Consider the following 23344-nt stretch of genomic DNA (forward strand, 5'->3'; position numbering starts at 1 on the left):
AATCCAAAGGGGCTTTATCCAAATGCCAATCTTGAGATGCAAAACTAGCAACCACTAAACAAACTACTTATTAATAGAAATACCATTACAAACATCATTACAAACCTAGATAAACTTGGACTTGATGGCTTCGCAAGACTTCTAGATTTGTTTAAAAACAAATTTTGTCTATACTTAAATGGGTCCATAATGAGAATAGAATGGATCTTAAGGCTTTTCCACTTGCTAGACAACAAGTTGGTTCTCCATGAAAAATACAATGTTGAATGAGGACATGCCAAGCTTCCCCACCTTTGAGGGCCCAAATAATTAATTTAGCACAAAGTTCCAAGTCTTGATGGTGGATTGGGAGTAATCTTAAATCCCTACAATTATTTGGGAGACAACAATGTTTTCAAGTCACACCAAGTTGGTACTCCGTGGATAATACAATGTTGAATGAGGACATTCCAAGGTTCCCCACATTCAAAGGCCCAAATAATTAATTTAGCACAAAGTTAAACATCTTGATGGTGGATTGGGAGTAATCCTAAATCCCTACAATTATGTGGGAGACAACAATGTTTGCAAGCCATGCCAAGTTGGTACTCCATGAAGAATACAATGTTGAATGAGGACATTCTAAGCTTACTCACCTTTAAGAGCCCAAATAATTAATATAGCACAAGGTTCCAAGTCTCAATGGTGGATTGTGAGTAATCCTAAATTCCTACAATTATGTGGGAGACAACAATGTTTGCAAGCCACACCAAGTTGGTACTCCATGGAAAATACAATGTTGAATGAGGTCATTCCAAGCTTCCCCACCTTCAAAGGCCCAAATAATTAATTTAGCACAAAGTTTCAAGTCTTGATGTTGGATTGGGAGTAATCGTAAATCCCTACAATTGTGGGAAACAACAATATTTGCAAGCCACACCAAGTTGGTACTCTATAAAAAATACAATGTTGAATGAGGATATTCGAAGCTTCCTCACCTTTAAGAGGCCAAATAATTAATTCAACACAAAGTTCCAAGTCTTGATGGTGGATTGAGAGAAATCCTAAATCTAGGTAGAATTATGTGAGAGACAGAAATGTTTGCAAGCTACACCAAGTTGGTACTCCATGGAAAATACAATGTTGAATGAGGATATTCCAAGCTTCCTCACCTTCAAGGAACTAGATAATTAAGTTAGCACAAAGTTGCAAGTCTTGATGGTGGATTGAGAGTATTCCTAAGTCCCTAGAATTATGTGGGTGACAACAATGTTTGCAAGCTACACAATGAAAAATGTTACCATCAAAAGATATCTAAAACAATTGCTAACAAATTAAATAATTTTTAAACATGACACTTCAAAAGAAATCCAAAAAAAATAATAATAAACATAAATAATGACCAAAATCATAAAATATAAATATTAGCCACATTAAAGCACTTAAAATATTTTATAAATTAAAATATTCTATAAATTCTAAATATAACATCTTAACATAAGGTAGAAGGGAAGTCCTTAAAGAAAAAGAGAATGTAAGTATGAAGACTTCTCATGATGAGTCCATTTCCAACCAAAAGAATTTAATTAAACTGCAAAATTAAACTTGAAAGATGTATCATCAGATCTGAGCCTGCATTCAGTTGGTGTACATTTATATGCACTGAAAGAATCTTCTATTTTCTTTTTTGTGAAAGTTGAACGAATCTTATTCTAATCACCATCTAACATTAAAGTGCAGATGGATGCGGATGGGGCTAGCTAAAGCAAATTTGATGTTGATGTATGTGACTAAAGGCAAAGAGATTTTGTCATTGATGTGTGTGACTTAATGATGTTATTATTTTCTTTAAACCTCATCATTATTTCATGTTAGATTGGTCGAAATGGTAGGACAACACCTCTGTTGGATGAGGATCTATCCATGAACACGTCTATTTCTTTGTATGGTAGATGCCCTTTCCTTCCACCTTGTGTCTGTGTGTGTGTTTTTAATAATGCAGCTTACCTAACAAGTAATTTTTAAACCGTCCATTATAAAACTTGGCAAAGTGAATGGGGGTATAATGATAGATTGCATCACCTACCCTCAACTTGTCCTAAGTTGAGATAAAATGGGAGTTCAAGCTAGAATCAAGTAAAGTATTTATATTCATTCTAGCCTCTAATGTGTTAATACATTGCTTGAAAGATTTGCAGTGAGAGTCTAAGGAAAGGTAAAACAATTTTAATCTCTACAAGATTGATCTTGCTAATTTGTTATTAGTTCCTTCTTTCGATTTCACCATTATTAATTTACATGGTTTATCTTTGATTATACATCCCTCTCTTGAAATTCATGTAATTTTCAATGCAAAGATCAATGACAAAGCAACTGGGAAGGAAGCTCAAGATCCACTTGTATTATAGATACATTCGACGGCCAGTGTTACAAAAGTTTGAAGATATGAAAAAGATATATCTTTCAACAACATTACAGAAAATGTTGAAAGTATTTGGCTTTTGTCAGTTTGAAAAATGCGTAGGTTTTCTCTTGATTAGTTGACTCTAATGGAAGAGAATCTTGTGTAGCATTAAGAAGATTACTCTTATCGCGCAAAGTATCCGAAGAAAAATGTGTAGAATGAAAAAACTATGGCCCACTTCATATCGCATGTTGAAGGTCGCTTTTTTCCAAACCATTACAGAAAATGTTGAAAGTATTTGGCTTTTGTCAGTTTGAAAAAAGCATAGGTTTTCTCTTGATTAGTTGACTCTAATGGAAGAGAATCTTGTGTAGCATTAAGAAGATTAGTCTTATCACGCAAAGTCTCCGGAGAAAAATGCATAGAATGAAAAAACTATGGCCCACTTCATATCGCATGTTGAAGGTCGCTTTTTTCCAAACCATTACAAAAAATGTTGAAAGTATTTGGCTTTTGTCAGTTTGAAAAATGCATAGGTTTTCTCTTGATTAGTTGACTCTAATGGAAGAGAATCTTGTGTAGCATTAAGAAGATTAGTCTTATCGCGCAAAGTATCCGAAGAAAAATGCGTAGAATGAAAAAACTATGGCCCACTTCATATCGCATGTTGAAGGTCGCTTTTTACATGTAAGGTAGTGATTCATTGAATCGTGTTGCAAGCTTGTAGAAAATTTTAGGCCCTTGATCTTTGAAGTGGGACCATTTTTTCACATAGGGTAATCATGTAATTAAGCCCTTTTTAATAATCTAATTTAAGAGTAAAATATTATTGATTTATTAAAGATGATTCTACAATTCAATATATATAAGGTGTAAAATTGTTATAAACCTCTTCATTAAATCTTTTCCATTTCAAAACTTATTTTTATAAATCTTTAATTAGTATTATAATAAGACAGATTATTTAAAGAAATTATTTTTAATACACAATTAAGGTAAATTTACTTTTGCTTTTTAAATGTTTCATTTATTAACAACAATAAATTATCTCAAGAATGAAGACAACACCCTGAAGGATGTACTATTTTTGTTTGTTTTTTAATGCAAAGTTAAGTAGAAAGCATTCATAAGAAATAATTAATCAAAATTAAATTGTCAAATATTAGATTTTAATAATTTAAACTTATTTATTAAAAATATCAAAAATGATATAAAGACATTATTTTTATATAATATGATCTGAAATATATAAAATGTTGACAAAAACTAGTTTCAATTTTAAGAATTCTTAAATAATGTGCAGTTCTATTAATACTCTAAATATTTTCTAATAAAAAGATTTATTTTATGCATTGAAAAGCATTTACTTTACACAAATTATTTTGCCATGAACCCCTTGCAAATTTCATCCCCAAAATGTTTTGTAACTGAAAGATTTCTGTATATTAAAAAATTGCTTTTAACATTAAAAAATTAAACAGTGATTAATTTTTATTTTCACCTAAAAAATTTTCATCCAACTATTTTGCTTTTAACATCTAAAACTGGAGGATTTCTGTACTTGTTGGACAGGACACCTAATCAGCAAAGGAAGTAAATGCAGTAAATGTCAGTCGCTATGGGGATGCTCCATGCCATTTTACTGCCTGGGTAGCCAGTGCCATAAATGTGTGGGTGCATCATGCCTTGTAGTTTGTCACATTGGCAGTTCTATGGGCAATTATGAGGGTTATGAGGGTCAATTAAGGTCATCTACTGATTGCATGGACGTATGCACGGAAGCTCCATCTTTTTTTCTTGTAGTTCACCCTGGTTGGCATGCTTGGTGGCTATCATATGCTAGTACAGATCTGAAGGAGACTAGATGAAACCACCCGTGAATGGGGTAACTTGGGGGAGACTGTAAGAAAGGCGATTTGTTGTCATGCAAGGGAAAGCATAACACCAAGGTTCAAAGGTGAGTGGACCACGAGTGTGGATGGAAAAAAATGGGTGTAGCCTGAATGAATGTCGAGAGGCAAGAGAGAAGCCAGCCAAGGAAATGGGCAAGGAACACCCTATAATAGACGGAACGTGTAGGTGCAAATGGCTTGGATAATCAATGCTAGAATGGGTAGACGCATCGACAGAGAGGAAGCAAAGGAAATTGTATGTGCAGGGGAGTTAACTGTGAAGCAGGTCATGACATATATAAAAAAGGAGCAAAATAAAATTGATATCACTAATGCAAAGTGTAGTTATGAAAACTTACCCGGATGACTGCTGAGCTGAAAACTAGAGCCAGTAATCATCACTACCATATGTTTACTGAGATGGTTACACAATGTCTGCAAAACTGAACTGGAAAGATAAAATGTATCACCCGATCTGAGTCTGCATTAAGTTGGATTATAATTGTATGAGCTGAGATAATCCTCTTTTTTTTCTTTTTCTTTTTTTTAAAAACTGAAACAATCTTATTGTGATCACCACCTGTGATATTTAGTATATTTTGTACATTTCCTAACAAAAATTGATATTTTATGTTTCAAATAATAAGTTTTATTTATTCAATTTTTGAAACAAAAGATATCAACAACCCTCACAACAATTGATACATACTCAACTACTAGTACTCTTCTCCTATTATTTTCGTAAAAAACCCAAACAACATTTTATCTTGAATGCTTAGAGAGCTCTAAGCTCCATATTTCATATTTGGCAGTCTTACAAGTTTCAATTCTGAGCATCGTACAAAAAGTTAGGCCTATAAACTGTAGTTGAGTGGATGTTGCGCACCTACGGTCAATGTTGCAGGTCTACATATTCAGACAATATCTTAGTCTTACAACCTCAAAAGGCAGGTAAACCATCTCATGTCAATATCAGCCTCATTAGTCATGTAGCTTGAACAGGGTGAAGGTAGGCTTTAGGCTAATTGTTTTTGGAAGAAAATTTGGAAAATTGTTGTTAAAAAAGGGCGGAGGGTAAAATGACACTACGATTGTACAGCCCAACCACTCTCCCTTTAAAGTTCCCTTTCCTGTAAAGACGCCCTAACTACCATTCAAATTCTTAGTAGAATTTCACGTTCAATTTAATTTCTCATTTTTATTTTTGTATTAGAAGATTAATTCTTTATTTAAGAAAGTAATTAAGAAACGAAAGGCAGAAAAAAAATTTAGTGTACTTCCTTAGACCAGCTATTTCAAGGTTAAACACACTCCAGTATTTTAAAAATGCGACGGATATACATAAAAGAGAATAATTAAGGCTCTTTATAATCTAATGTAAGAATCAAATATTATTGTTTATACATTAAAGATGATTCTTCAATTCAATGTAAATAACTTTTTTTTATTTTTAAGTTTATAATGTTTTATCTGATTTTTATATTTTAGTATATTTCTAATATTTATTTTATTATATTTTAAATTTGTTTAAATTCTTTAAGTTTATTAGAAAAGGTAATTTATATAAATTGATATAATTATTATTTTTTTCATTTTAAATCTTATTGTACAATAAGAAAAAGTATGAATTCACAAGAATTATTGAAAACATTAAAGTGAAATATTAAAAAAAAAAGTATTAATATCTTTTTTTATTAGAAAAATGTATATATATTAATCAAAAGGAAAAAATACAATAGAGTGCCTCTTCAAGATAGGAATCTTGAAGGTAGAAAATAAAGATTTAGAACAGCTGCAGAAGTCATTGCAAAGCTGAGCAAAACAACAAACATCGTAGACAGAGATTGTAGTATTAAGATTAATAGTGAGAAAGGAAATGGCAATGCAGTTGTAAATTCTAATAGTCTACTTATGTTTCTTCTAATTTAAAACACTCAAGATCATAGTATAACATACTTTCAAACCTTTTTTAAAAACTGAAATTAGTGCAAATATAGTGTTCATATATCATTAATAATTGAAAAAATAATATTAAAAACTCAAAATTATAAATTTATTATTTATATAATATTATCATTAGATAGAAAAAGAGAATATATCACATTTCACAATATAAAGATTTATCAAAAAAATATTAAATGTCATAAAAAATCACAAATAATAGAATCAAACTAAACTCAATGAAGAGGAGCTTGAAAATACCCTTTACTATCATAACACTTTGGATATTGTAGACCCTCTATAAAATAGAATACTAGTATAAATTCATAAATTATTTCATTTCAAAGCTACCATAAAATGATATGAACATATTTGTATTTGCATCATTCTTCATACACTTTAACAAAGTGCTACTCAAAAGTCTTGAAAGTAAGATTTGAGCTTCTAGATTTGACGTATAATTTTTCTCAGAAAATATGAAGTGAAACCTACTGTACAAACTTCAATCGAGAGGAGTATTACTAATATCCATACAATATAGTATAATAAAAGTAGAGATGAAACAAAGCCTCTCTATAATCCTTGATGATTAATATACCATGCCCAAAGGGTTTTTCACAATAAACAAACCCAAATTCAAGCGAGCATGATTAAGACGAACGACTAGATAAGTCGAGAATATATAGGAAAATAGAGCTACTGGGTGAGATGCACAGGAGGCCGCAAATTCAACCTCTCGAGGTAGGACGTTGGTGCCATCTCTATGTTATTTCCCACTTTGGGTTTGCCTGGCAAAAGGAGCGAGACAAACAAAAAAAAATTACCTAAGGCCAGCTAGTTTGTAAGCAATCTGAAATTATAACTGACAGAGTAAATCGTTTTGTAAGCACAACAAGGGATAGCGTGTTGTATCGGTGCATGACATATATAGACAATGAGCACAGTAGAATACTCTTACTAGTCTATTGCAAATATCAGAACTGTGAAAACATACCCGGAGGACTGCTGAGCTGAAAAATGGTTCCAGTAAGCGGCACTACCAAATGTTCGTTGAGATGGTTGCAGAATACTCTGAAAACCGCCAGAGTGAATTGGAATAACAAAACGTCTAACCTGGCTTGAGCTTGAATGAAGTGGTAACTGTGATGAGGAACAGCATCTAATAAAGAAGGGTCGTATCCAGCTTAAGAAATTTTCATGTTCATGTATATGACTAAACGTAAAGCAATTTTCTGTAAACCACATCATTAAATGATTGTGTCATGTTAGGCGTCCATGCATAGCTCAGCGCCTAATCAAAGTAGCAATTGTACTTGACCGAGTTGACATCAATTGTAGTTCTACAAATTGATTTGATTTATTCGGTTGAAGGCCACTTGCAATCCTGCAGAGTAGAAGATTCAAACGCTTAGCTACCAGTAGCATCTTATCGCATCAACACAAATGGATCCAACTTTAAAGGGATTTGGACCAACTCTAACTGGAAGGGATACTGAGGAGTGAAATGTTGGTGAATCTGCGTGTGACCTTCCTATGGTGCCTTTACCCATTATGTCATTTATGCCTTAACCTATGCCTATGCTCAACTGTCTATTTCGTAGCCCATGTTTTCCATTGTTTCCTTTTCTACTCCCTCTTCTACTATGGCTATTAAATAGGGACAAGGACTGTCTATGGTTCCGAACAAAGGGATGCCATGAAAACAAGACCTTCAACCGGTTCCGCATATAGAAAAGGATATGGGTTGTTGTTGTTTGTCTATGGGTGGTCGTGTTGTCCTATCACCTTTTAGTTTGACCATTCTATATCCCATTCTATAAGGTTTGCCCCAGAGGTCGAGTCAATGACGAATATGGTACAAGGTAAAGGAAATGAATATGGATTTGTAACGAGTAAGGCAACATCACTGATTGGAACACTTGCACCAGGTTAAAACATATGCTTTGGAAAACCTATATACCTTGGCATAACCATAGGCTATAAATAGTAGGGGTAGTGCTAATAATTAGTGGCATCGTAAGGGACAGGCAAATCTAGAACAACAAACAATGAACCGGGCGTAAAGAAATACTATCATCTAAGTCATCAAACCCCCATAGAATTGTAGGGGCCCATAAAATTGTAGGGGCAATCGCCTATAGATAGTAGGGCCTGCCAACGCACGTGAGATGACACCAACGGAAGGCGCCCCCTACAATTCTATGGCTTTGTCAAGCCCCTGTCAAAACATCGTCGAACCTATACCTACAAGGAAAGGGCATAACTACCATCATCACCAGCATCCGAGACAATGACAACTTCCTTATGAGCATCCCTTTTGCCTCCATAGCTTGTTCCAGTCCGAACTCTCCAACAAGTTCAAAGCCAACTCCAGAGCCTTCCAGTCCTAGAAAGCCCTTGCAATTAAAGAACCAAAGACTAAACCTTAGGTGGGTCGATAGGGTGCGGAGGTCAAACTACTTCATTCCTCTCAGTTTCGAGAAAGGGGAGGGAACCATGGTGAAACCTACTCGAGGTGGTAGCAGGGGGTCCCTCTTTGTTACCGGATCGAATCCCTTCTACTCAGCTAGGAATGGAGGCAACTCTACCACGTATATAGTGATGCAAAAATGTAATTAAGATGCATCAGGTCATTTATCAGTGGAATTTGATCAAGCAACTTCGTTCTCTGTGTCAATAGATGCACTAGAGTATTTTCTCGCTCTTTCTGGTCTAGGTGGATCATAAACGACGATTGGGAATAGAAAGGAATTATAGATTAGATAGCTGGAGCCCCTACAATTATATGAGGTAAAGATTGCGCTATTTGCTTTCTCGCTTCGGACAGAGAGTGGTACAAGAGGCTAAGAGGAGCACTCAACTTCACGTCCCAATCAGTCTCATTCCAAGGGCATTCAAAGGGATAGATTCACTCTACCTATGTATAAAAAGCTCGACTTGGACGGAGCCATGCCATCAAAAATGATTCATTCACAGAAGGAGGGGAGAAAAGAAAGGAGTAGGCATCTGCATTTGGAGCTATAGGATATCTGGAAATGGGCTGGCTACCGGAACATTCTTGCTTTCGCATCGGCCCTTTATTCAATTCTCATTGGGGGTGGGCCTTTATTATGTGTGGGGGGAGATAGAAGGAGCCCCTACAATTATATGAGATAGATTAGATAGCTGGAGCCCCTACAATTATATGAGGTAAAGATCGCGCTATTTGCTTTCTCGCTTCAGACAAAGAGTGGTACAAGAGGCTAAGAGGAGCACTCAACTTCACGTCCCAATCAGTCTCATTCCCAAGGGCATTCAAAGGGATAGATTCACTCTACCTATGTATAAAAAGCTCGACTTGGACTAAGCCATGCCATCAGAAATGATTCATTCACAGAAGGAGGGGAGAAAAGGGAGTAGGCATCTGCATTTGGAGCTATAGGATATCTAGAAATGGGCTGGCTACCGAAACATTCCTGCTTTCGCATCGGCCCTTTATTCAATTCTCATTGGGGTGGGCCTTTATCATGTGTGGGGGGAGATAGAAGGGGCTTCCCACCCACCCTGTTCAATTATCGTGTGGGAGGGCCCTGACCTATTCGTTGGTGCATTTAGGCCAATAGTTTTGAAAGATTGTTTTTCTCGATCTATATCCAACTATAGTTTCCCACCCACCCTATCATAGAATCATTCCCGAGTGGGAGGAGATAGTGACGTAACATGTCGAGAACAAAATATTGACAGCTCAGAATCTAAGGCTTGACTGGCGCTGACTCAGGTGCTTCCATTACTTACTGCTGATAGGGCTTTTGCCCTTGGAAGCAATTTCTATGCCTTTGTTCATGACGTGGATAATCGGGGTGGGAAATGTTGAGGTTGTTCGGCCCACCCCCAGAATAGTGTCATTGGTGGGAGGCAATATAACCCTTCTCTATAATTCCCCCCTCCCCCCAACTTAATTAATCAGTCTGCTAGAGTAGGCCCCACTACATTAATTAGTCAATTAATTCAGCCCTACTATTTTCTATGGATAAACCTGCTAGCCCTTGCCGAATATTAGGGGGCTAGAATACGTTAGAATATGCGAGAATAACTTGGAGGTAGATTATTGTAGGGGGCTATCCCTCTTCTAATGTATCAGTTTGCTAAAGTAACTCAAATAGTTCTATAATCGCCTAACCGAATTGTAGGGGGGCCCATAATTCATTCGTAAATTCGAGAAGTGAATTAATAAACCTGCTGCAATATGGGCTAGAGTAAGCTAGAATAACAATGCGAGCAATAGATTAAGAAGCTTGCTAGCCCTTTAGAGTAGTAGGGGGCTAGAGTAACTAAAATAGTTCTAGAATCTTGACTAGTGTTCATGAATAGTAAAGTTCTCGATTTTAGCAACTATAATTACAAGCTTATTAATTCTAAATTAATCAATGCCCTACTATTCTATGGATAAACCTGCTAGAATAAGCTAGAGTAAGCTCCCCTACAATTATATAGGGGATTCTAGCCCTCTACTATTTTAAGGGCTAGCAAGCCCCTACAATTATATGGGAATTCACTTCTTGCCCTAAAATTCAGGGCAATGCGATCTATCTGAGCATGATGTGGTGGGTTGAATAGTGACAATTGGAGTCGTATTTGGATGAGGATCCATCCATGAACATGTCTATTTCTTTGTATGGTATATGCCATTTCCTTCCGCCTAGTGTGCGTGTGTAACGATAGATTGCATCAACTGCCCTCAACTTGTCCTAAGTTGGGATAATTTCATACGCGGTTTAAGGTTCTTATGACAACAACGATCTGAGATAAAATGGGAGTTCAAGCTAGAATCAAGTAAAGTAATTTATGTTCATTCTAGCCTCTAATGTGTTTCATTTAGTCAAGTCTTAATTTTGGTCACGCAAAAGCCACACCATGTTTTATCATGAGAAACCCTTGTCTATAGCTCTATTCCTACTCTACATATTTCATATCTGGTAGTCTTGCAAGTATCGTACAAAAAGTTAGGCCCTAGAAACTTGAGTTGAGCGGATGTTACAGGTCTACGATCAAAGGATGATGAAAGACAATGCGCTTCATTTTCAATCTTAGCTGGCAACAAGTGAGTACATAGTGCCCTTCATTTTAAATTTTGACTGTGAGCATTTATAGAGATTAAAATAAAAATTAAATCAATCTTTGAATCAAGAAGATGATCATGATCTATTACTAAAAAGTTCATGTTATTTTTGCAATACAAAGATATGAGCAAAGGGAGAAATAAATATGAATAGAGAGGGATATTGAGAGAAGATAGAGTTGAAGGAGAGTGATAGCTACTCTTCCTTTGATTAGTGAGAATCTTATATGCATAATTGTAAAGAAAATATTTTCTGAATGCTTCTAACTAATTGATAATCTCTATAATTTCCCAATACAATTAAAGTTCAAAACAATAAATATACATGCATTGAGACAATAAGAACCCTACATTTTAAACAACAAATCCTCTTTAAAATAAGATAATTTAATAATTATCTACTTTATACTAATAATTTCCTAACAAATAAACTACTAATTGTTTATTCTCTTATAACATTTTTTTCTAAAGAAAAAATACCTAATTCTTATAAAAAAAATTTAAAAAAATTAAATATTTAGTAAATTAGATTTCTCCTATGTAAATTCTGGGTGAGCCCTACCCTCCTCACCTAAAATTTTACAATAAAATTACTTTATTCATTTACTATGTCCCTTTTCTTTCTACCTTGAAATACCTATATGTGGCATTTACAGGTGGATGGATTTATTTGAACTATGCACATTTAAGGGGATAAGGAAGTAGATTTAAAAATAAACTCCAGTGGTTTAAAATTTATGAGAAAAAAAATGAGAATAGCAAGGAGGATGAAGTGGGCACGAGTCCTTATCCTCCCCATAATTTTAATAGTGTTCAACCTCTTACGTGGAGCCCTTTTACACGAAAAATATTGGTTGCCAAATAGTATTTGTTTTCAGGCGTGAATGCTATGAATGTTAAATTGTAGAAATTCGTTCTCAGAGATGTGGATCTCTACCATCACTTTAACACAAGAAAATGTTCTTTAGGTGCATCTAAAATGAAACAATCTGAAAATAGGCTTGCAATACAGTAATACGCACTGCTTCAGATGTTCAGTAATAACGAAGGGACAATACTTAAGCAAAAGTAATTGTTCTCATTTTTATGTACCGTTCCCGTTATTTAAAATACTGTCAAAGGTTCTAATGGAGATTATTGGCATTTCTAGATGAAACAAATCAGAAAAATAGGCTTACTCTATATTAATGAACGCGGTCTCAGATTACCAGTAATAACGAAGAAGAAAAAAAAACATCAAAGCGTAATGAAGGCGGATGTTTGACAGGAGAAGGGCATTGTTTGGCATAAAAGCAAAAGTGGAGACACAAACAAGGCGAGTGAAACTATTCAATAGAATGGGTTTAGGAGATGTCATCTCACAGATTAGTCTGATTGCAATAATCGCAGAGAATGGATTTGTTGAAACGGCTTTACAAACTGTTGAGCAAATGCCTATCACAGGTGTAAATCCGAATTCTTCGCCAGCCGCGTTAGCTTCTTGTAGCAGAACAGGGTACGATTAATCGAATACATACCAGACACGGGATTTGATCAAAGGAAGGTTAAATATGCTCTAGTAGACATGTATGTAAAATGTGGAAGTACAAACAAACACGATATTTATTGACAGAATGCCCGTTGCTGTAAGGTGTTGAAAAAGGCTTCTGAAACTTTCAGACAAAAGCAATTGGCGGTATAAACGAAATACTACAATCGTTGAACAGATTGCGTGATGGAGACGTCCTCACCCTGAATACATTGCTTGAAAGATTTGCAGTGAGAGTCTAAGGAAAGGTAAAACAATTTTAATCTCTACAAGATTGATCTTGCTAATTTGTTATTAGTTCCTTCTTTCAATTTCACCATTATTAATTTACATAGCTCATCTTTGATTATACATCCCTCTCTTGAAATTCATGTAATTTTCAGTGCAAAGATCAATGACAGAGCAACTGGGAAGGAAGCTCAAGATCCACTTGTATTACAGATACATTCGACGGCCAGTGTTACGAAAGTTTGGAGATATATCTTTCCACACCAATAAAGAAAATGTTGAAAGTATTTGGCTTTTGTTAGTTTGAAAAATGAGTAGGTTTTCTCTTGATTAGTTGACTCTAATGGAAGAGAATCTTGTGTAGCATTAAGAAGATTAGTCTTATCTCGCAAAGTATCCGGAGAAAAATGCGTAGAATGAAAAAACTATGGCCCACTTCATATCGCATGTTGAAGGTGGCTTTTTACATGTAAGGTAGCGATTCATTGAATCGTGTTGCAAGCTTGTAGAAAATTTTAGGCCCTTGATCTTTGAAGTGGGACCATTTTTTCACATAGGGTAATCGCGTAATTAAGCCTTTTTTAATAATCTAATTTAAGAGTAAAATATTATTGATTTATTAAAGATCATATACAATTCAATATATATAAGGTGTAAAATTGTTATAAACCTCTTCATTAAATCTTTTCCATTTCAAAACTATTTTTTATAAATCTTTAATTAGTATTATAATAAGACAGATTATTTAAAGAAATTATTTTTAATACACAATTAAGGTAAATTTACTTTTGCTTTTTAAATGTCTCATTTATTAACAACCATAAATTACCTCAAGAATCAAGACAACATCGTGAAGGATGTACTATTTCTGTTTGTTTTTTAATGCAAAGTTAAGTAGAAAGTATTCATAAGAAATAATTAATCAAAATTAAATTGTCAAATATTAGATTTTAATAATTTAAACTTATTTATTAAAAATATCAAAAATGATATAAAGACATTATTTTTATAAAATATGATCTGAAATATATAAAATGTTGATAAAAACTAGTTTCAATTTTAAGAATTCTTAAATAATGTGCAATTGTATTTATACTCTAAATATTTTCTAATAAAAAGATTTATTTTATGAGTTGAAAAGCATTTACTTTACACAAATTATTTTGCCATGAACCCCTTGCAAATTTTCATCCCAAAATGTTTTGTAACTGAAAGATTTCTGTATATAAAAAAATTGCTTTTAACATTAAAAAATTAAACAATGATTTATTTTTATTTTCACCTAAAAAATTTTCATCTAACTATTTTGCTTTTAACATCTAAAACTGGAGGATTTCTGTACTTGTTGGACAGGACACCCAATCAGCAAAGGAAGTAAATGCAGTAAATGTCAGTCGCTATGGGGATGCTCCATGCCATTTTGCTGCCTGGGTAGCCAGTGCCATAAATGTGTGGGTGCATCATGCCTTGTAGTTTGTCACATTGGCTGTTCTATGGGCAATTATTAGGTTTTGAGGGTCAGTTAAGGTCATCTACTGATTGCATGGACGTATGCACGGAAGCTCCATCTTTTTTTCTTGTAGTTCACCCTGGTTGGCATGCTTGGTGGCTATCATATGCTGGTACAGATCTGAAGGAAACTAGATGAAACCACCCGTGAATGGGGTACCTTGGGGGAGACTGTAAGAAAGGCGATTTGTTGTCATGCAAAGGAAAGCATAACACCAAGGTTCAAAGGTGAGTGGACCACGAGTGTGGATGGAAAAAAATGGGTGTAGCCTGAATGAATGTCGAGAGGCAAGAGAGAAGCGCAAGGAACACCCTATAATAGAGGGAAAGTGAAGGTGCGAATGGCTTGGATAATCAATGCTAGAATGGGTAGACGCATCGACAGAGAGGAAGCAAAGGAAACTGTATGTGCAGGGGAGTTAACTGTGAAGCAGGTCATGACATATATAAAAAAGGAGCAAAATAAAATTGATATCACTAATACAAAGTGCAGTTATGAAAACTTACCCGGATGACTGCTGAGCTGAAAACTAGAGCCAGTAATCGTCACTACCATATGTTTACTGAGATGGTTGCACAATGTCGTTAAACCTGCAAAACTGAACTGGAAAGATAAAATGTATCACCCGATCTGAGTCTGCATTAAGTTGGATTATAATTGTATGAGCTGAGATAATCCTCTCTTTTTTCTTTTTTTCTTTTTGTAAAAACTGAAAGAATCTTATTGTGATCACCACCTGTGACATTTAGTATATTTTGTACATCTCCTAACAAAAATTGATATTTTATGTTTCAAACAATAAGTTTTATTTATTCAATTTTTGAAACAAAAGATATCAACAACCCCTCACAATTGATACATACTCAACTACTGGTACTCTTCTCCTATTATTTTCGTAAAAACGACATTTTATCTTGAATGCTTAGAAAGCTCTAAGCTCCGTATTTCATATTTGGCAGTCTTACAAGTTTCAATTCTGAGCATCGTACAAAAAGTTAGGCCTATAAACTGTGGTTGAGTGGATGTTGCGCACCTACGGTCAATGTTGCAGGTCTACATATTCAGTCAATATCTTAGTCTTACAACCTCAAATGGCAGGTAAACCATCTCATGTCAATATCAGCCTCATTAGCCATGTAGCTTGAACAGGGTGAAGGTAGGCTTTAGGCTAATTTTTTTCCTAAAAGCATTAAAAAGTGGCACGGAAAACGAAAATTAAATTAAAATAAGAATCTCATTTTGGTTAAGGACGGTGCGTAAGTAGACAGTGCCCTCTGATTTCGAAGAAAGTTTGGAAGAAAACTTGGAAAATTGTTGTTAAGAAAGGGCGGAGGGTAAAATGACACTACGATTGTGCAGCCCAACCGCTCTCCCTTAAAAGTTCCCTTTCCTGTAAAGACCGCCTTAACTACCATTCAAATTCTTAGTAGAATTTCACGTTCAATTTAATTTCTCATTTTTATTTTTGTATTAGAAGATTAATTCTTTATTTAAGAAAGTAATTAAGAAACGAAAGGCAGAAAAAAAATTTAGTGTACTTCCTTAGACCAGCTATTTCAATGTTAAACACACTCCAGTATTTTAAAAATGCGACGGATGTACATAAAAGAGAACTTATATAATTAAGGCTCTTTATAATCTAATGTAAGAATCAAATATTATTGTTTGTACATTAAAGACGATTCTTCAATTCAATGTAAATAACTTTTTTTTACTTTTAAGTTTTATAATGTTTTATCTGATTTTTATATTTTAGTATATTTCTAATATTTATTTTATTATATTTTAAATTTGTTTAAATCCTTTTAAGTTTATTAGAAAAGGTAATTGATATAAATTGATATAATTATTATTTTTTTCATTTTAAATCTTATTGTACAATAAGAAAAAATATAAATTCACAAGAATCATTGAAAACATTAAAGTGAAAGATAAAAAAAAGTATTAATATCTTTTTTTATTGGAAAAATGTATATATTAATCAAAAGGAAAAAATACAATAGAGTGCCTCTTCAAGATACGAATCTTGAAGGTAGAAAATAAAGATTTAGAACAGCTGCAGAAGTCATTGCAAAGCTGAGCAAAACAACAAACATCGTAGACAGAGATTGTAGTATTAAGATTAATAGTGAGAAAGGAAATGGCAATGCAGTTGTAAATTCTAATAGTCTACTTATGTTTCTTCTAATTTAAAACACTCAAGATCATAGTATAACATACTTTCAAACCTTTTTTAAAAACTGAAATTAGTGCAAATATAGTGTTCATATATCATTAATAATTGAAAAAATAATATTAAAAACTCAAAATTATAAATTTATTATTTATATAATATTATCATTAGATAGAAAAAGAGAATATATCACATTTCACAATATAAAGATTTATCAAAAAAATATTAAATGTCATAAAAAATCACAAATAATAGAATCAAACTAAACTCAATGAAGAGGAGCTTGAAAATACCCTTTACTATCATAACACTTTGGATATTGTAGACCCTCTATAAAATAGAATACTAGTATAAATTCATAAATTATTTCATTTCAAAGCTACCATAAAATGATATGAACATATTTGTATTTGCATCATTCTTCATACACTTTAACAAAGTGCTACTCAAAAGTCTTGAAAGTAAGATTTGAGCTTCTAGATTTGACGTATAATTTTTCTCAGAAAATATGAAGTGAAACCTACTGTACAAACTTCAATCGAGAGGAGTATTACTAATATCCATACAATATAGTATAATAAAAGTAGAGATGAAACAAAGCCTCTCTATAATCCTTGATGATTAATATACCATGCCCAAAGGGTTTTTCACAATAAACAAACCCAAATTCAAGCGAGCATGATTAAGACGAACGACTAGATAAGTCGAGAATATATAGGAAAATAGAGCTACTGGGTGAGATGCACAGGAGGCCGCAAATTCAACCTCTCGAGGTAGGACGTTGGTGCCATCTCTATGTTATTTCCCACTTTGGGTTTGCCTGGCAAAAGGAGCGAGACAAACAAAAAAAAATTACCTAAGGCCAGCTAGTTTGTAAGCAATCTGAAATTATAACTGACAGAGTAAATCGTTTTGTAAGCACAACAAGGGATAGCGTGTTGTATCGGTGCATGACATATATAGACAATGAGCACAGTAGAATACTCTTACTAGTCTATTGCAAATATCAGAACTGTGAAAACATACCCGGAGGACTGCTGAGCTGAAAAATGGTTCCAGTAAGCGGCACTACCAAATGTTCGTTGAGATGGTTGCAGAATACTCTGAAAACCGCCAGAGTGAATTGGAATAACAAAACGTCTAACCTGGCTTGAGCTTGAATGAAGTGGTAACTGTGATGAGGAACAGCATCTAATAAAGAAGGGTCGTATCCAGCTTAAGAAATTTTCATGTTCATGTATATGACTAAACGTAAAGCAATTTTCTGTAAACCACATCAATTTTTCATGTCAAACAGGATACTAGCCTCTGTGAGATCTATCCATCCACGTCTATTTCTTTTGTACGACGGATGCCTTTTCCGCTCCTCTTACTGTTTTTATTTTGAATACCAAGCCTTTTCTAAACTGCCCAAACAAGCCTTTTCTAAACTGCCCACAGTAAAACTGGGAAATTGAATGCGCAGCAGTGAAGGTAAAGTACGAAAAGTCGCTCAGGATAATAATCCATGGTGGCATTGATTGTGTACATCTAAGTCTATGAGTTAGCGATAGCAGTTACATATGTCGTATTTTGATTTGAAGATAAATATCATTAATGCTCAATTAATAGAGGAAGGACATTTCACATGGCAAACAGTAAAAAAGAAATATGATGTTTGTGTAGAAGCGAATGAGCAGTCGACAACAATTACATACCCACTCTCCATATGCCGTATTTTATTAATAAGATATTTAAACGTCATTTAATGCTCAATTACTACTGGAAGGACATTTCACCTGGAAAACACTGCGCTTCATTTTCAATCTTAGCTGGCAACGAGTAAGTACACAGTGCACTTCATTTATAGTTTCGTCTGTCAACGACAAGGGAGGACATTTTCACGTGGCCAGTTGGTAAAAAGTTGTAGAGAAATTTCGACAATTGTTGGGAAAAATGGGTGGAGAGGAAAATGACAGTGTGTTTGTTCAGCCTAATTAGCCAATAGGCTATATATGGTGGGAATGCCCATCGGATTCATCTACTGTAAGACGCTGGAATATTTTTTGAGGTCGGATTCCGGCGGGCATTTAAAAATCAATCAAATTCAGTCTGCATTTGCATTAACGAGGACATGAAAGCTCGTACAGACACGTCTATTACCTGCTTTTATTACCAAGCTCGTACAAACAATATGGTGAGGTGACGTTGCCGGCACACTCGAAACGCTGATTTCAAGTGGTCGGGCCCACAACCATCTTAAATCCTCCTCTTATTTTTGAATTTGCCTTTCACGTCCACCGTTTTAGCGTTTCCGTTCTCGTTTAATTTTTTTAACGTTTCCATTCCATCCGCTACCAGCGATCATTTTTAAAAAGATTTATTATGCCTATACTAATTTGTTTAAAAATCATTATATTTAAAACAAAATAGCATGTACATGTAAGATCATTATTTTTAGTTTTTCTTTGACATTTTATAATTATTTTACTCTTTTCATATCTATACTATTATGTTTAGCTTTTTATTTAAAATTTTAATAATTATTAAAGATAATTAAAAGATTTTTTTAATTTTAAGTTTTAAAAATAAATTTATCAATTAAAAAATTTGATAAATCATATTTAGTAAAAAATTTAAAAAAATATTCCTAATTGATATTTAATATAAATAAATATAATTTTTAAATTTTTAGATAATAAAAATAAAAATAAATTACTTAGTAATAAAAATTATTAAAAATAAAAATATTTTAATGATAATTTTGTTATATATTTTTTCTTTTAAATTTTTTTATAATTGAAAAGGTTAACATATAGATATTATAATGTTATTATGATTATATGATTATATTTAAGTTTCTTAAAAAATTAAATTAAATTCTTGAAAATATTGTATTAAATAAAATAAAAGATGCACAATAAATTCATGACATTTCATAAATTAAAAAAATGCACTCACAAAAGGATGTTGTTAATTACATTCAATTAGATGGCTAAAAATTAAACTTAGGTTGACTAATTTACCACTTTTTGATGATGATAATGTGTAAAATTGATATGGACTAATTTAATCAATATATACTTTAATATTTTAATTGTACTATATTTATTTCATATATTATATAAACTTCTTATCTTACAGAATTTATACATGATAAATTTGGTTTATGGTTAGGATTTAATTAGTATAATGTTAATATTATGGTACAATTTGGTTTAGAGTCAAATTGCTAAAATTTAAGATAATTATTACAGTCGAATTGTCAAATTTAAAGATAAATTATTAGGTTAATTGTTAATGTACAATTTGGTGCAAGGTTAGAGTTGTGGTTTAAAATTTTGTTATGGGTTTGTTTATGGCTTAATTTGATTTTTTGTTAGTGTTTATTTTGGTTTAGTCTTAAATTAGGTTAAGGTCTAGCATTCTATTTATTTAGAATAAAATACTAAATTAAGTTTACTATTTATATAATATTATAATATTAAAATATTTTAATTTATGAATTTAAGTTTATTTATTTATTTTAATTTAATTTAATTGGTTTAGTTTACTTAATTTATTTGATTTAATTATTAAGTTGTTAAATTATATTATTTAATTAAATTGATTTGATTAAATTTAAGTTATTATAAAAAGTATATTAATAATTTCATTTAGTTTAATTTTATTAGTTGAATTGATTTACTATGCTATTATTGAACCAAATAAATCTACACATATTAGTATTAGGTGAAACCCGTGACCTAGAAATTTAATGACCTAAATAATATTGGGTGAACTAAACATTATTTTAATGACCTAAAAGTTTGCCTTAAAAAACTCATGTAGAAAGTGGATCCCTGAATAATTTGAATAATGAAGGTAAAATTTATTATGCTATTATATTGAAATGATATATTAGGTGAACTAAATATTATTCTAATAACCTAACTAAATATTATTTAGATATAAAAAACAAGTGCCGCCAAAAGTAAAAAAATAAAAAATCTTTCTTTTTATTATTTTTTCAATCAACAAAATGTTGAACATTTCATGTCATAGATATTATTAAATAAAAAAAAAAAACATCTTGATATAGTTTTGAAAAAAAATATTTTTTTAATATATTTACTTTAAATTAAATATATTCAATAAAAAATTACAAATATAATGTATTAAATAAGTAATTATAAACATAAAACATATTAAATAGGAATCTTGTTATTAATTATTATTTATACTATATTATGATATAAAATATAATTGTATGATAATTCAATCATTATAAAATTTTTAATATATTATTTCATTTACTAAAGATATAAAAACCATTCATTTTTAAAAAATACATAATTAAAAATATTTATTTTAATGATAAAATTTAAAAATAATTAAAAAATTATGTCATATCTTGAAAAGTATTATATTAGTATTATTAATATAACTATGTAAATATTTATTTTAACACCAATACATGTTCACAAATGAATTAGTAGTTGACAACAAAAAAGTTAAAAAAATAAACAACTACTCGTACATTTCTTATTTTAATACGAAACAACTTGCACAAATAATAAACATTTATATTTTTTTTTAAACTTAATGTTTACATTTGCCACTTTATGAAAGTGGCTAAAAAGTACAAATGTACTCCAATTACAATTACATATGCACAGCTATTGGTACATTACATGACATAAAAACAATCAACTTTAGACTTCTTAGACACTCGAGTGTACATTCTTCCAAATATCACTTCACAACTTCATGCATTAAATGGATTGGCATTTGAAACAACTAATGTAAGGCTCCCCAAGTAACCAAGAATTTGCATAAAATCAAATTAAAAAACCAAGTTTCATTCAAAGCATTGAAGAAAGTTGAACAATTCGAAGCAATGGAGGACTGCATATTGAATATGACATGACTAACTTTTTCCCACAAAAATTCAAATTTGAAAATAGCTAGCTACCACAATAGAATGCATTGCACATTCGAATTATATTATAAGACAAAAAAATTCATGTCACTTTCATTACAATCCAATTCATTGCATATTCCTGAGCTCTGCAAATACCCTTTGCACATTCCTTATTCAAGGGCGCACATTCAAGTCGGTACATACAGAATAACTAAATTCCCTCTGCAGTCAATGTTAAATGCTATAAATATTTCAATTGAAATTATACTGTTTTCAATAAACCAACATTTCTTTCGATATATTCACTTTAATTAATAGCCATATTGGATGTCCAATGATAGTTTAGCTCCTTCGTAGTTGCATTATGTTTTGTCTATTGATGATTTCTTTGTATGCAGTTTACAATTTCATTTCAATGCTCTCTTACAGTTTAATGTGCCTATATGGTTATTGTTCATTAATAGTGTGAACTTTACTCCAATTTTTTTGCTTCATTATAGTGTGAACTTGACTCCACTTTATTTGCTTCATTTTGCGATATAGTTTTCTTTTCAATGCTCTGTTATAGTTTAACAATGTTGAAATCCTTGCAATATAATAATGTCAAAATCCTCACAAAGAATGACAAAAAAAATGATTATCTATTTGTTTTATTCGAAACCCCTTCATTATTTATCATTTGATTTTATGGGTGCGATGTTAAATGGTGTCTCTTTGTTTATAATGCCAAAATAATTACAAAGAATGCAAAAAAAAATGATTATTGTTCATAATTATTCGAAACCCCTTCATTATTTATCATTACAATAATGTGTATGACTGGTACTATTACTTACAGTGACTGTATAGTGGCTATAAAGTTGTTGTCCACCCACACACGCGCGCGCGTGCACGCACATATATGTGTGTGTGTGTGTGTGTGGACAATAACCATATAGGCACATTAAATTGTAAGAGAGCGTTGAAATGAAACTGTAAACTGCATACAAAGAAATCATCAGTATACAAAGCATAATGCAGCTACGAAGGAGCATAAACCATCATTGGACATCCAATATGGTTGTTAATATTATTTACAGTGACTATTTTGAAAGAAATGTTGGTTTACTGAAAACAATATAATTTAAACTGAAAGATTTATTTAGAACATTTAACATTGACTGCAGAAGGAATTTAGTTATTCAAAGTGTACCAATCTGAATGAGCACCCTTGAACAAGGAATATGTTGTTGATTACAACAAGTTTTGTGGCTATATGGTTATTGTCCATATACATTTACACATTTATACAGACAATAACCATATATCCACAAAACTCGAAATAGCCATCATTATAGAACATATTATGCTATTGTGTGTGTTTCTTCATATATATATATATATATATATGTGTGTGTGTGTGTGTGTGTGTGTGTGTGTGTGTGTGTGTGTGTGTGTGTGTGTGTGTGTGTGTGTGTGTGTGTGTGTGCATAGATATGGACAATAACCATATAGGCATAAAACTTGTAAAATATGTAGCTGTTATGTGATTGAAAACTGGATATTGTTGATATTCTATTAGACATTGATCAATTCCATCATTGAATATCTTTCAACAAAATAAAAATGCTACAGTGTATGCCTGTATAAATATATATACAAAGACAGATCATTGAAATGAAACCCTCAATGCCATTGAGATAAATGATGAAAAAACAAATCAATTTTTG

General features: G+C 32.3%; 1 protein-coding gene across 5 annotated transcripts in view; it reads right to left on the reverse strand.

Annotated features, from left to right (window-relative positions):
• Positions 1–18097, reverse strand: part of LOC131048595 (uncharacterized) — a 72295-nt gene extending 54198 nt beyond the window's left edge. Inside the window, exons 1-2 of one of the 5 annotated variants that reach the window (XR_009358432.1) lie at positions 17780–18097; positions 15087–15183 (exon numbers count right to left, since the gene is read on the reverse strand). The gene's annotated coding sequence lies outside the window, so the exon portion shown is untranslated. Of the gene's footprint in view, positions 1–4634; positions 4757–7210; positions 7444–15086; positions 15184–17779 lie in introns of those variants that run through there. The other 4 variants (XM_059207994.1, XM_059207990.1, XM_059207991.1 and 1 more) reach the window with 4 other exon arrangements.
• Positions 18098–23344: the final 5247 nt, after the last annotated feature.

This window comes from Cryptomeria japonica, chromosome 7 (genome assembly GCF_030272615.1).
Source record: "Cryptomeria japonica chromosome 7, Sugi_1.0, whole genome shotgun sequence".
Taxonomy (NCBI): Eukaryota; Viridiplantae; Streptophyta; class Pinopsida; order Cupressales; family Cupressaceae; genus Cryptomeria; species Cryptomeria japonica.